Source organism: Oncorhynchus gorbuscha, linkage group LG24 (genome assembly GCF_021184085.1).
Source record: "Oncorhynchus gorbuscha isolate QuinsamMale2020 ecotype Even-year linkage group LG24, OgorEven_v1.0, whole genome shotgun sequence".
Classification (NCBI taxonomy): domain Eukaryota; kingdom Metazoa; phylum Chordata; class Actinopteri; order Salmoniformes; family Salmonidae; genus Oncorhynchus; species Oncorhynchus gorbuscha.
This window is the reverse complement of record NC_060196.1, coordinates 3,064,780-3,080,919: the sequence shown is the minus strand read 5'-3', so window position 1 is coordinate 3,080,919 and position 16,140 is coordinate 3,064,780.

Below are 16,140 nucleotides of genomic sequence, written 5' to 3'. Positions count from 1 at the left end.
AAACAGGTGCAGTTAATACAGGTAATGAGTGGAGAACAGGAGGGCTTTTTAAAGAAAAACTAACAGGTCTGTGAGAGCCGGAATTCTTACGGGTTGGTAGATGATCAAATACTTATGTCATGCAATAAAATGCAAATGAATTACTTAAAAAAATACAATGTGATTTTCTGGATTTTTGTTTTAGACTCTCTGTTTTAGACTCTCTTTGTTTTAGTCTCTCACAGTTGAAGTGTACCTATGATAAAAAAATTACAGACCTCTACATGCTTTGTAAGTAGGAAAACCTGCAAAATCGGCAGTGTATCAAATACTTGTTCTCCCCACTGTAGGTGTTCCTTTTGTCCAGGTGGGAAAGGGCAGTGTGGAGTACGATTGAGATTGCATCATCTGTGGATCTGTTGGGGCGGTATGTGAATTGGAGTGGGTCTAGGGTGTCCAGGAGGATGCTGTTGATGTGACATATATGTTGTGGTGTGTTTAAATTGTAATTAAAACGTCCAATGAATCATTTTTATCTCAATTTCAAAACAATTCTGGAAAACAATTAGGTACCTTACTGTGATTGTTTTCAATTTAAAATGTCTAAAAGAAAAAAATGGCTTCTTAGTGAAGAGCAATTTCTCAAGGAAGAAATTTGGTAGGACAGTCTGGGAGTGGTTTGCATGGGGAGGGGAAATCTTAAAACTAGCTGTTATTGGCAGAGAGGTCTGGAACTCTCTTTCTTATTGGTCTATTAACTCATTTACCACTTGGTAATGTCACAACAGAAGGCCAAAACTCCATCCCACCAAAACAGGCTGAAATTTCAGTTGACCTTTTTTAACAGCTTTTACACTCAAAGGGTATTGTCCTTTTCACAGTATTACTAATGTGGAAATATATAGACATATATATATACAGTAGCAGTCAAAAGTTTGGGCACACCTACTCATTCCAGGGTTTTTCTTTCTTTTTACTATTTTATACATTATAGAATAGTAGTGAAGACATCACAACTATGAAATAACACATATGGAATCATGTAGAAACCAAGAAAGTATTAAACAAATCAAAATATATTTTATATTTGAGATTCTTCAAATAGACAACCTTTGCCTTGATGACAGCTTTGCACACTCTTGGCATTCTCTCAACCAGCTTCATAGGGAAAGCATTTAAGGTGTGCCTTGTTAAAAGTTAATTTGTGGAATTTCTTTCCTTCTTAATGTGTTTGAGCCCATCAGTTGTGTTGTGACAAGTTAGGGGTGCTGTACAGAAGATAGCCCTATTTGGTAAAACACCAAGTCCATATTATGGCAAGAACAGCTCAAATAAGCAAAGAGAAACGACGGTCCATCATTACTTTAAGAAATGAAGTTCAGTAAATACGGACAATTTCAATACATTTTTAAGTTTCTTCGAGTGAAGTTGCAAACACCATCAAGTGCTATGATGAAACTGGCTCTCGTGAGGACTGCCACAGGAAAGCAAGACCCAGAGTTACCTCTGCTGCAGAGGATAAGTTTATTAGAGTTAATGGCACCTCAGATTGCAGCCCAAATAAATGCTTCACAGAGTTCAAGTAACATACACATCTCAACATCAACTGTTCAGAGGAGACTGCGTGAATCAGGTCTTCGTGGTCAAATTGCTATATAGAAACCACTACTAAAGTCACCAATAAGAAGAAGAGACTTGCTTGGGCCAAGAAACATGAGCAATGGACATTAGACCAGTGGAAATCTGTCCTTTTGTCTGACGCTGTGTCTTTGTGAGACGCGGAGTAGGTGAACGGTTGATCTCCGCATGTGTATTTCCCACCTTGAAGCATGGAGGAGGAGTTGTGATGGTGTAGGGGTGCTTTGATGGTGACACTGTCTGTGATTTATTTAGAATTCCAGGCACACTTAACCAGCATGGCTACCACAGCATACTGCAGTGATACGCCATCCCATCTGGTTTGCATTTTTCCCATCTGGGACTATGATTTGTTTTTCAACAGGACAATAACCCAACACACCTCCAGGCTGTGTCAGGGCTATTTGACCAATGAGGAGAGTGATGGAGTGCTGCATCAGATGACCTGGCCTCCACAAGCACCCGACCTCAATCCAATTGAGATGGTTTGGGATGAGTTGGACTGCAGAGTGAAGGAAAAGCAGCCAACAAGTGCTCAGCATTTGTGGGAACTCCTTCAAGACTGTTGGAAAATACTTCCTCATGAAGCTTGCCAAAAGTGTGCAAAGGGTGGCTACTTTTTAAGAATTTGTTCAACACTTTTTTGTTACTACATGATTCGATATGTGTTATTTCATAGTTTTGATGTCTTCACTATTATTCTACAATGTAGAAAATAGTTTTAAAATATAAAGAAAAACCCGGCAATGTGTAGGTGTGTCCAAACGTTTGACCGGTACTCTATATAAGACTGAGCTCGGCCTTTAAGGTTTGTATCACAGGCCTCAGTGGCTGCTGTCTCATCTAATCATCTTCCCTGGGCTTCTTAGGGCCAGAGGTCAACCCTACACTATTACTGAGTCCAATAGGAAAGGTGAGCTATTCTCTCTGTGTGTGTGTGTGTGTGTGTGTGTGTGTGTGTGTGTGTGTGTGTGTGTGTGTGTGTGTGTGTGTGTGTGTGTGTGTGTGTGTGTGTGTGTGTGTGTGTGTGTGTGTGTGTGTGTGTGTGTGTGTGTGTGTGTGTGTGTGTGTGTGATCAGAGACACACTGAAATACAGTAGGATGACATTACCAACCATGTCTTAATGTTATAATCCCTTCAGATGGTTGGTTACAATGCTACACTCACTACGTGCCTCACATTGACCCAGTACCTCCTGTAAATAACCTCGTTATTGTTATCTTATTGTGTTACATTAAATGGTTTACTTTAGTTTATTTTGTCAATATTCTCTTAACTCTATTTCTTGAACTGGATTGTTGGTTAAGGGCTTGTGAGTAAGCATTTCACAGGTAAGGTTTTATTCAGCGCATGTCACTAATACAATTTGATTTGATTTGAAATTGTAAGTATTCCAACTATTTAGTTGATTGACAGAAATGAAGAAAACATTGACATTCAATACTACAATACTATACCAGTAGTTCCTACCATGATTTACAAAACGTGTCATAATACAATGATAACAGAGTGTTGGTGGTATCTGGTATTCTTGGGATGTCCCTACCCAAACCATAACCTTGACCATCCCCATAACTGTGACGTCTGCTCCCAACCCACACCCTCAAACACCTAGATCCCCTGAACGCAGCTCTCTTTCCAGCCCACACCCCCAAACACCTAGATCCCCTGAACGCAGCTCTCTTTCCAGCCCACACCCTCAAACACCTAGATCCCCTGAACGCAGCTCACTTTCCAGCCCACATCCTCAAACACCTAGATCCCCTGAACGCAGCTCACTTTCCAGCCCACACCCTCAAACACCTAGATCCCCTGAACGCAGCTCACTTTCCAGCCCACACCCTCAAACACCTAGATCCCCTGAACGCAGCTCACTTTCTAGCCCACACCCTCAAACACCTAGATCCCCTGAACGCAGTTCACTTTCCAGCCCACACACAAACACCTAGATCGTCTTTTGGAGCACTGGACTTCCCTGTGATTTACTCCTCCTGTGTTGGATAGTTTTTGCCTGCCTCACGAACGACGGATTTCCTGTTACCTACCTATTGCCCAATCTCCCGTACTACGTTACTAGCCTTTTCCCTGCCTGTACTGTTTCCCTTTTGGACCCCCTGTGTATGACCTTCTGCCTGCCTCTGGACCCAGCTACCTGCTTCCTCCTGTGGTCCTTTGCAATAAACACCTGCTGCGCCCTGCGCTTGAAACCAGCTCTCTTTCTCCCCTCGTGTTCATTACAATAACCCTTACCTTAACCATTTTACATTTCAACTTCAACGGGGTGATGTCATAGTTGGACTTCCCAGGGAGCAATGATTCATAACACAGTATCTTGGCGGTGAGGATTGGGGACATGACAGGGAGAACAACACATGGAGGAGATACTGAATCAGATTCATTTGACCTGGAAATCTAGACTAAAGCCATTGTCCCCCTGAGTGCACTGCTGTCGAACAGCACCACATGTACTGTACTGTCACAGTGAAACATCTTCACATACAGGACAGGCAGTGGCGGACTTAGGCATAGGCAACATGGGAAGCCGACCGGAGCGACATCTTGCCGGGGGCAGCATGGGGTGCCCGCACAAAAAAAACAATATATAATAATATTCCAAATGGTGACATTTGCGTGATTGGTTTTCTATGGAAGCCCGGGGTAGATTGACCTCAGCTCTCCCCACTGGAAGCCCGGGGTAGGTTGACCTCAGCTCTCCCCACTGGAAGCCCGGGGTAGGTTGACCTCAGCTCTCCCCACTGGAAGCCCGGGGTAGGTTGACCTCAGCTCTCCCCACTGGAAGCCCGGGGTAGGTTGACCTCAGCTCTCCACACTGGATGCCCGGGGTAGGTTGACCTCAGGTCTCCCCACTGGAATCCCGGGGTAGGTTGACCTCAGGTCTCCCCACTGGAAGCCCGGGGCTGGCGGAGCGGGGGTAGGTTGACTTCAGATCTTCCCACTGGAAGCCCGGGGTAGGGGGAGCGGGGGTAGGTTGACCTCAGGTCTCCCCACTGGAAGCCCGGGGTAGGGGGGGGGGGGGGTAGGTTGACCTCAGGTCTCCCCACTGGAAGCCCGGGGTAGGGTGCGCTGGGGGAATCTATCAAATAGCACACCTCTAACAGTGTACAGTACTAATGCAATTAGTTGTGCAATTTAGTTGGTGTGTTTCTTGTTTGAAGTGCAATAGTGTAATAATCAGGTTCTCTTCTTTATAAGTGTGTTATTCTATTTGCGTGATTTTATTTTCATTTGTGTGTTTTCTGTTCGGAATAGGGTAATAGTGTAATTCCATTCTCTTTTTTTATTTGTATTTATATATTACAATTTGTATCTATTTGTCTTTGTTATTTCTTTTTGATATGTATGAGTCTTATTTTTGTATATATATATTTCTATTTCTATAGTTTTAAATGTTTTGATTATTTATTTGTCTTGTTCCAAATGCCTGAATAAAAATGACAGTTAGTGCAGAATGGCGCTTTTTTGTTGTTGTTGTGGGGGGGTTCGCCCAGGGAGCCATACAAGCTAGAACCACCACTGAGTACAGGGCATAATTATGGTGCTTTTCCCCTTCAGTGCAAGTGCATGCATAGTCACATCCATATCCTGTGATGGAAATGGATCGTGTATAGCCACTGCCTCAACACAACACAACAGGCAGTGTTGCAGTGACACTGTCTGTAGCCTATAGATTGTTGTTCCCATTCAGCAAGCAATGCCATATGGGTGATACCACAGCAGGAAATAACTAGCCTATCATATGTCATTAAATGCTGCTTTCTCTATGTTTGATGTCTGATGTCCCTGCAATTCTGTGTCCTCCTCTCTTTCATAAAAAAATGTTCCACGTGGTTTTTTTCCTTTTCTCTTTTACAGTCATTGAGCATCCCGAAAACAATGCAGTGTGGACATCCCCTGGGACAGCACGATCTCGCAGAAAGAGAGAGGTGACACCACGATTTGTTAGGTCCAATGACAATATAGCCGGTATTGCTCGGTGAAGAGTAAAGCAAGTTTGATATGATAACTGTTTGTATAGGAGGAGGACCCAACCGAACAAGCATGAGTCATAGCGCTAGACCCTCAGAAGAAAATCGATATTACATGCTTGGCCCAATTATCATTTAGCCTACCTCCTCTGATCAGACCTGTATTCCGAACCGCTCCGATCAAAGGCGCGGCTTTATGTCACGGAGACCTGCTTGAAATTATTTCATTGATATTCAGCCGGGTGCTTCAGCCGCACCGTGGAAACAAACCGTGACTAAATAGCGCAGTAATCAACCCCCGAATATGATATGATACGGGGACTACACCGCACCAGGTAAGCTGTCTCCTCTTTGTCTGAATAAAGTGTCGTTAAGATAATAAGTGTACAGATAATGAATTCCTCCGCAAGGTCAAATATGACTGTAAAGCCGCAGGGGGATCCTGAAATTCCTGTGTGTTGATGTGTTGGTTATTAGGAGTGGGGTTCGGATGTGCATCGTCAATTGACATGGTTGTGATGTTCTTTCTCTCACCTGACTGTATCTTTTCATCGCATTCATCCGCACATCCCTTTGTTTTGTCATGGCTACGATAATGTTGTATTTTCTATATCAATTCACTTGTAGGCTACATCATAAGATAATTGTCTGGGGTTGAAACTCTAATTGCGGTGGTGATATTTTTGTTCGAGAGAGGAGACCCTAATATGACGAATTCATAGACACGTCCACAGCTACAGACGGATTGGGTAGCCTATAGGCCTACTAAATGTGTAGTGAAGTGAAACGTGAAATAGATGATGTGATGCTTCTAAAGGAATTCATGTCATAATGGTAAAGTTGATGTATGTCTAAGCTACATTATCTCCATCGCTAAGTCCATGCATTCTAGTCACCGGTCACTGACTGTATCAAATTGTATTTTAAATATATGGTATCTCCAGGGAAACACACAGACCTACGAATTACTATTTCAGAATGAGATCTGATATGACCATTCAATTGTCGGGGTCTATTCCCCCAACTCACCTAGTGTATCACGTGATTCGTTGTGATATGTATATAATATGTCAGTCAATTCAAGAGGGGGGAAACCTCAGTAGTCCTAGATATATTTGATCCTACTGTACTGTACGATAAGCTTTTTGAAAATGGTTTTCAAAATATTGAACATATTTATTTTGCAAATGTAGAATGTGCAATTATTTTGTGATTAAGGTCCAATGCATTTTTTATTTAACTTATCAAATCATTTCTGGTTAACAATTTAAGTACCTCACTGTGATTGTTTTCAATTCTAATTGTAAATATATATATATATATATATATATATATATATATTGCTTCTTAGCAAAGATACATTTCTAAAGCAATCATTTTGTTAGTCTGGGAGTGGTCTGAGTTGGGAGGGGAACATTTAAATCTAGCTGTTATTGGCAGAGAGGTTTGGAACTCTCTTTCTTATTGGTCTATTAACTCATTTACCCATGGTGATGTCACCGGGCAGGCAGAAATGTCATGCAGTCTTTTCAAACAGCTCTTACACTGAAAGGGCAGCATCATAATTTTCTCAATTTCACAGTATTATTCCAACCTCATAGTGTGGAAATATACATAAAACACAGGGACGTCACTTTTACTGCATTGGTGTAATAAAATTATGCTGATAGGTGTATAAAATCGAACATACAGCCATGCAATCTCCATAAACAAACATTGGCAGTAGAATGGCCTTACTCAAGAGCTCAGTGACTTTCAACAAGGCACCGTCACAGGATGTCACCTTTCCAACACATTTCTGCCCTGCTAGAGCTGCCCAACTGAAAGTGCAGTTATTATGAAGTGGAAACGTCTAGGAGCAACAATGGCTCAGCCGCGAAGTGATAGGCCACACAAGCTCACAGGACCACTGAGTGCTGAAGTGCGAAGTGCATAAAAATGGTCTGTCCTCGTTTGCAACACTCACTACAGAATTGCAAACTGCCTCTGGAAGCAACATCAGCACAATAATTGTTAGTCGGGAGCTTCATGAAATGGGTTTCCTTGGCCGAGATGCCGCACACAAGCCTAAGATCACCATGCGCATTGGCTGGAGTGGTGTAAAGCTCACCGCTATTGGACTCTGGAGCAGTGGAAACGCTGGAGTGATGAATCACGGGTCACCATCTAGGTTTGGCAGATGCCAGGAGAATGCTACCTGCCCCAATGGATAGCGCAAACTGTAAAGTTTGGTGGAGGAGGAATAATGGTCTGGGGCTGTTTTTCATGGTTTGTGCTAGGCTCCTTAGTTCCAGTGAAGGGAAATCTTAATGCTACAGCATACAATAGCATTCCAGACAATTCTGTGCTTCAAATTTTGTGTCAACAGTTTAGGGAAGGCCCTTTCCTGTTTCAGCACGACAAAACGTGGTCAATACAGAAATGGTTTGTCGAGATCAGTGTGGAAGAACTTGACTGGCCTGCACAGAGCCCTGACCTCAACCTCATCGAACACCTTTGGGATGAATTGGAGCCAGGCCTAATCGCCAAACATCAGTTCTCGACCTCACTAATGCTCTAGTGGCTAAATGAAAGCAAGACCCCGCAGCAATGTTCCAACATCTAGTGGAAATCCTTCCTGGAAGATTGGAGGCTGTTATAGCAGCAAAGGGTGGGACCAATTCCATATTAATACCTATGATTTTGGAATGAGATGTTTGACGAGCAGGTGTCCTCATATAGTGTACCTCGCTGGATCTTATTTACCACCTTGTTGATTCATCTGCGTGGTTTATTCCACTGAATTCCCATCGAAGTAAGAAACAAGACAAATCTAATTACAACGTCGTAATTATATGCTCCCGTGTGTCAAATGAACAGCTTGTGGGCCTCTCGCTCGTCTTCGATATTAGCATGGGGTGATGGAACTCCTGATGGGAGACCCCACAGCTACTCTACATGAGGCAGAGGACACACTGACCCCTTCCTGTAGGATACAGTCACCTCCTGATTCAAGTAACCAAGGCCCTTATTAATAAAGAGTAAGCGTGAGTGTAAACTGATCTCGGATCAGTTTATTCTTTTAGATCATAATGAATAAGATTACATGGACAGAGGGGACCTGATCCTAGATCAACACTCCTATTCTGAGGGGCGTTATGAATCATTACGTGCCCTGAATAAAGGAGTGACTTGTCTATCCCTCTGCCTCTCCCCTCAAAATGTACTCTGACAGAGTAACTTAAACCCACAGTTCTATAATATGGAATATTGATCCTAAACTGATCCTAGGTCAGCATTCTTACACTCACACTTACTCTTTATGAATTCATTGTTTTGTGCAGAAAATAAAATGTCACAGATTCTGGCTATTTGGATATGCCCAAAAAGAAGACTAACCTTTCCTTGGCTGAGAACAAACTTAATGATGAGGATGATTAATAGTGAGGCCCAGAAACAACACCCTAGGACACAAAATTCCAAAACAACAGGTGCTTGAAGTCAGCATCTCATTTTGATTGAGATAAACTACATAGGAAACACATAATTTTATAGGATTTGAACGTCCTCGGATGACAGTGCAAGGAGTCACACACAGTGTGTCTGTGTGAGTGCTGAGTTGCTCTGATTCCTTTTCTTCATTTCGCCCCTGTACACCCGGTTCAATTATTGCGGGAGAGTTGATTGCTGAATACTCGGTTGGCCATTGAAGAACAATTTCATAGGGAACCATCATTTCACTTCACACCTCCAAGGGGTTGGATGTGATCTCGTCCGACAGCCAGAGCCTCTTGTCAAGGTAGCCAGAGCCTCTTGTCAAGGTAGCCAGAGCCTCTTGTCAAGGCAGCCAGAGCCTCATGTCAAGGCAGCCAGAGCCTCATGTCAAGGCAGCCAGAGCCTCTTGTCAAGGCAGCCAGAGCCTCATGTCAAGGCAGCCAGAGCCTCATGTCAAGGCAGCCAGAGCCTCTTGTCAAGGCAGCCAGAGCCTCATGTCAAGGCAGCCAGAGCCTCTGTCAAGGCAGCCAGAGTGTCAAGGCAGCCAGAGCCAAGGCAGCCAGAGCCTCTTGTCAAGGCAGCCAGAGCCTCTATGTCAAGGCAGCCAGAGCCTCTTGTCAAGGCAGCCAGAGCCTCTTGTCAAGGCAGCCAGAGCCTCTTGTCAAGGCAGCCAGAGCCTCTTGTCAAGGCAGCCAGAGCCTCTTGTCAAGGCAGCCAGAGCCTCTTGTCAAGGCAGCCAGAGAGTGGTGCCATAGTAATAGGTCACTTTCATATAGTGTGAATATACTGTACACGTCTGCCAACTGTGTGGCATGGAAAATCCAATCTGACAAATCACAACTCAAGCACTCAGGACTATACAAGACATCCTATTTTCCTTCTGTACTGAAAATACCATGGCAAAGCCATTTAGTTCGTACCTTTCAGAAATCGTATTTCTTTTTGAGTGGGCCCCTGCTCACTCACTCTTTCTATTTCTCTCTGTCTGGAGTCTGCAGCTGCAGGCTTAGACACTGCTTGAGATTTATTTTCGGATGGGTGTGTGCGTTTGGCCTACATATAAGCCAATACACTCTGATGTATTTGAGCCTACAATTCCAAATGGAATATTTAGTAGCCTGGCAAGGACATTCAGTAACTAGAAGTGTCTGATTTAGAAGGATAAGGATAACCCGTCGAGACATTTACTTTGTTATTAATGACAACAGGCCTGCTTTTTAATTGCCATAAACTGTAGAATGATGACGAGGAACATAAGATCACAGAGTCGAAAATGAACAGACTCTATGATGAATGAAGCCTATTGTATAAATCCAATGGGCTAATTGAAGTGCATTTGAAATCTCCCCAAAATGGTTCAATGTCTTATCTATGTCCACAATAAACAGCTCTGTTGCTGTAGCTTCAGGGGAGATGGTGCAACAGATGAGACCAACAAAACACACAGAGGTCTGTGTTTGAGGCCAGTAGATGGCTCATTTCAGACCTTTTTAAAAGGACTTCTGTCATAGATATAGGATCGTAATTTGGTCACTCTTTTGTTGCTGAGAAAATTGATCAACTCCTACAAAACTGTCCATTTATTATAGTCCACATAATAATTCACATTTCCTGTTGCTGCAGGATTATATTCTTACTGTAGGAAACAAATTAAGATCCTACATATGTAGGCTGCAGTGTCTGATAGCTCTCTATTTAACCCTTATTTTACCAGGTCAGTTAACTGAGAACACATTCTCATTTACAGCAATGACCTGGGGAATAGTTACAGGGGAGAGGAGGGGGATGAATGAGCCCATTGTAAACTGGGGATGATTAGGTGGCCATGATGGTATGAGGGACAGATTGGGAATTTAGCCAGGACACCAGGGTTAACACCCCTACTCTTACGATATGTGCCATGGGATCTTTAGTGACCTCAGAGTCAGGACGCCCATTTAACGTAGCATCCGAAAGACGGCACCCTACACAGGACAATGTCCCTAATCACTGCCCTGGGGCATTGGGATATATATTTTTTCTAATGATAAAGTCAAACATGGAACTAAGGCTACACTATTGCTTTCACTTGTTGCGATTGCAAAGTCAATGCCTCTGTCCACACTTAAGGATAATTCAATAGATTTCCTCCTGGGTTAAGAGGAATTATTTAATTCACTCAAGCTTGTTGAAGTGTGTGGTAAGTGTTTGTGCTTGCTGTAGTCTTTCAAATTCCATCAGTTTTTGAGCAAAAATCATTTGTGGCATAGTTCATCTTAGTTTTGGCATTGCTTTATCTTCTCTGCTCCAAAGGGACTCGGAGTGCTCATGGTCCATCATTTCAATTCAGTTTGCAGTCATCAGAGACACATTAAAATGAAATGTACTTACTGGAATGAGAAGAGGAAAGGCCAACCATCTCTGAGCAGCAAAACAGTTTAGGTCAGTTTTGAAGCATCATTGTCTTGGGCTTATTCTTAGTCATTTGGATTTATTGCTATTATCTGTTGCTTTGTTTACAGATTCTGTCATGCAGGTGAATGAGGACCCAAAAGCGACTTGGCGAAAACAGAGTCTTTAATCCAGTAAAGTAATTCTACAATCATAAGACATAATTCCACTCGTAATGACGAGAACAGACTGGAGACTCGATCAAGAACTGCAGGTTGCCTCGGGAAGGCACTTGAACGTAGCAGACTCAGACACCTGCTCACCACGCAGCATCTGAGGGAAACACGACACGACAGGGCGATACACAGACACAGCACGGTGAACAATAGACAAGGATCCGACAGGGCAGAAACGGAAAACAAGGGGAGAAATAGGGACTCCAATCAGGGAAAAGGATAGGGAACAGGTGTGGGAAGACTAAATGATTGATTAGGGGAATAGGAACAGCTGGGAGCAGGAACGGAACGATAGAGAGAAGAGAGAGAGGAAGGGAGAGAGAAAAAGGGGAACGAACCTAAAAAGACCAGCAGGGGGAAAATGAACAGAGGGAAAAGCAAAATGACAAGACAATCTAAGACAAAACATGACAGATTCAGTTAATTCATTCAGTTCTGATGCGGTAGTTGGCACACAGTCTTTATTGTGACGGATACTAGGAGTCAGAAATAAGCGAAGGTGTCAACTCCCATTGTTTTAGTGTATTGCCTCATTGGTCACTTCTCCATCAGATGTCTGGTCTCGAGGATGAAAGTCTAGTTTGAAAAATATCCATAAATGTTTTTTTGGAGTGCACTACACTGTGGTACAACTGTTCCTCATCGGTCATCCTGTTAGTTCTCTAATTTCAAGTTAAAAAGGTCTTTCTGTTTTAAAAAAATTGTAATAAAGTCTCACGTCTTTTGGTGTTTCGAAATCACCTTTGAGGTCAGGATGTAAAATGCAAGAGTGAGAAAGACATGACCAAGATCATCATTCTCCACTATATTAGAGGATATTATACTATATAAGGCGTATAGCATAGTATAGTATCGTTATCTACATGGAAGGATCTAATGTGTTGTTCATACTTCTTCTCTGAATCTAAAACTATTCTATTTTTCCTACTTTATAGGGAATTACACAAATAGACAAGGACAGGATTGTAGACACCTGGTTCGACTTTGGATCCCTACAGTAGAAGTGGCTCAGAGGACTGTCTCAATACAGGATGGGAACCAACCCAACAAGGACAGTGGCAGTCCAAATGGTCCCTCATCTGGCTGGAGTGGAAGCTCTGGGAAATCAGGAGTCTAACGCCAACTGGGCTAAAGAACCTAACCTGAACCTCACCCAGGGTTGCCCTGCCCCCACCACTACCCCTGCCCCTGTCCTTACAGAACACACACAGGTTAACCTGTGTCTGACAACCCCCAACACAACCTCCAGGATACAATCAACTGGCCATGGACAACAGGTTGGCGGCGGAGTGGGGTCCAACACCAACACTTCGACCAATGGCGAAGGAGGGAAATCGCCATCGGAGCATGTGATTGGAATAGAGCAGCAGATGGTATTGACATGCCGAGGAGGTGTGAGTGTAGAGGCGACAGAGGGCAGTAGGGACGGCAACGCCAATTTGACAGCGTTAACCCCCACAGCCGCCGCCGAGGAGAAGGAGAAGCATATCTGTAAGGCAAGCCTGTCGTCCGCCATTACATCATCAAAGGTTGACGTGCATACAAATTACTGCAGAGAGAAAGAGCCTGGTGGAGCAGGGGCGGGGGAGGGGTGTGCAGCCAAGCCATCGCCAGAGCCCACAGCAGTACAGAGTGCTACAGTCAGAGTTTCTGCAGTAGCTAAAGAGGAGTCACTACTAGAAGGGGACAACAAAAACGCAACCACACCAAATCAACATCCCCCTCAGACCTGTGATCCAAAGCATACCTCGGCCCCTGAAGTGCTGACATCTCTGACGACTCCCAAACAAGGTAAGGCAGAGGGAGCTGCAGTGACTTCAAACAAGGTTGCTCCACCTCCTTACAAATCAAAAGAGGATGATAATAGTGCTACAACACAGAGTCTCTCACCTTTACCTAGCCCCGCCACCGCCACCAACCCTACTCCACCAGAACGTCCTCTACAGGCATCTAAAGAAAATAGGCCCAAGACAAACTCTCAGAACCCTCCTTCCCAAATGGAATATAATAAAACGGCAGCTACATCGCAGCCAGAACAGACCAAGGAGACTGCAGTAGCTCCTGTCAATGCTGCCGTCACCATCACGCCTCCATCATCAGTCAGCAAGGAGAACGTAGGGCTTAGGAATAAGGCCTCAAGTCCGGCACCTCCCGAGAAGAAGGATTTAAAACCTACTCCAGTAGCAAAGACAGAGATCTGCTTAGATAAACACTTGCAGGCGGCATCGTCAGAGTCTTCATCACAGAAGGATTCTCCCTCGTCACCCAACGAGGCCCAACAGAACCAACAGCCGGAGGCCCAACAGAGCCAGAACCAACAGCCTGAGGCCCAAAGGGCCAGAACCAACAGCCTGAGGCCCAACAGAGCCAGAACCAACAGCCTGAGGCCCAACAGGGCCAGAACCAGCAGCCTGCCCACCATGCAGCACAGGTGACAGACGAAGCCGTCCAGACTGCCTCGGTCTCGGAGGAGATGCAACAGAAAGCCCACTGCAAACTATACCGGGAGGCCTCCACCATGACCCGCACCCCCATCGCCACCCCCACCGCCACCCCCACCCATAGCAAGCAGGGCCAAGACGTGGAGGTCCAGGCAGTGGCTGACGTGTGCAGCCGGGCAGTCTCCACCAGCCCCAGCCTGTTTCCTCTGCCCCCGCCCTACAGGTCCACTGACAGAGGTGCTGCCCTGAGGGAGGAAGCAGCAGCTGAGAGCCTGTCTGTGGTCTACCAGGTGCCCCTCCACCAGATTCACATGGGCAGCAGTCCATCCTGCCCCCCGCCACCTAACTACACCGCAGGTCTCAGGTCCGGGTCAGAGCGATTGACCCTGGAGGCGGGGTTATGCTCCAGTCAGAGTGCCGGGGTGGTGCTCCATGCAGAGGAGGCGGTGGCGGCCCTCCATGCAGAGGTCGCCAGGCTGGGGGCCAAGCCTAAAGACCTGGCAGTCGGGGGGGCAGCAGCGCTATGCAACATCCAGCAGAGAGGAGCACTCCCGCCTCTGCAGCCCGTCTACCAGATCAACATCGAGCCGAGCGGCGGCCAAAACAAGCCGGTAGCTAAAGCGAATCATCACCAGCATGGAGGCGAGAAGGCAGTGGCAGACTCCCAATCCAAACCCAATGCAGCAGAGAAACCAAAGGTGTCTAATGAAGCGCAGACCGTGCCAACGCAGCCTGCCAAGCCTCCCTCTGCTAAAGCTCCATCCCCCTTGTCGCCAACTGCCGCAAGCAAGACCAAATCCTCCGACAATAAGGCTGCTCCTCCTCCTTCGCAGTCAACTCCTTCCGTTACCAAGCCCAGCCAGGCCTCAACGACAACCTCCAAAAAAGCAGAGGACGTTAAACCCAAGACGGCAGTGAAAGCAGCGAAGCAGAGTATTGTTAAGGGGGTTGGGGGCGTTAAGGCTTTGTTGGGCAAGAAGAAGCAGGAGCAGCTGGAGCCGGAGAGGAAGGAAAAGGAGGACGAAGGCGAGGGGGGGAAACAGAAAGGAGAGAAGAGCGTGCACGATGTGCTGTGGGACGAGCAGGGGATGACCTGGGAGGTGTACGGAGCATCCGTTGACCCCGAGTCCCTTGGCTTTGCCATTCAGAGCCACCTGCAGTGTAAGATCAAAGAACAAGAGAAGAAGGTCGTGACCCAGTCATCACTCAGGAAGTCCATCTCAGTGCCGCCGGTGGTGCCCGACTCGCCCGCCACCGTTGCCGTGGACGACGCCAACAGCAGGAAAAACAAGAGGAGACAGCAGAACGTTTTCAGGTCCATGCTGAAAAATATCAGACGGCCCAAGTGCTGCGCACACCCTCCCCCTACCGCCGTGCTGGAGTGAGAAGGAGAAGCAGCAGGCTGTATGCAGCCCACACCCTCCCCCTACCGCCGTGCTGGAGTGAGAAGGAGAAGCAGCAGGCTGTATGCAGCCCACACCCTCCCCCTACCGCCGTGCTGGAGTGAGAAGGAGAAGCAGCTGGCTGTATGCAGCCCACACCCTCCCCTACCGCCGTGCTGGAGTGAGAAGGGAGAAGCAGAGGCTGTATGCAGCCCACACCCTCCCCTACCGCCGTGCTGGAGTGAGAAGGAGAAGCAGCAGGCTGTATGCAGCCCACACCCTCCCCTTACCGCCGTGCTGGAGTGAGAAGGAGAAGCAGCAGGCTGTATGCAGCCCACACCCTCCCCCTACCGCCGTGCTGGAGTGAGAAGGAGAAGCAGCAGGCTGTATGCAGCCCACACCCTCCCCCTACCGCCGTGCTGGAGTGAGAAGGAGAAGCAGCAGGCTGTATGCAGCCCACACCCTCCCCCTACCGCCGTGCTGGAGTGAGAAGGAGAAGCAGCAGGCTGTATGCAGCCCACACCCTCCCCTACCGCCGTGCTGGAGTGAGAAGGAGAAGCAGCAGGCTGTATGCAGCCCACACCCTCCCCCTACCGCCGTGCTGGAGTGAGAAGGAGAAGCAGCGGGCTGTAT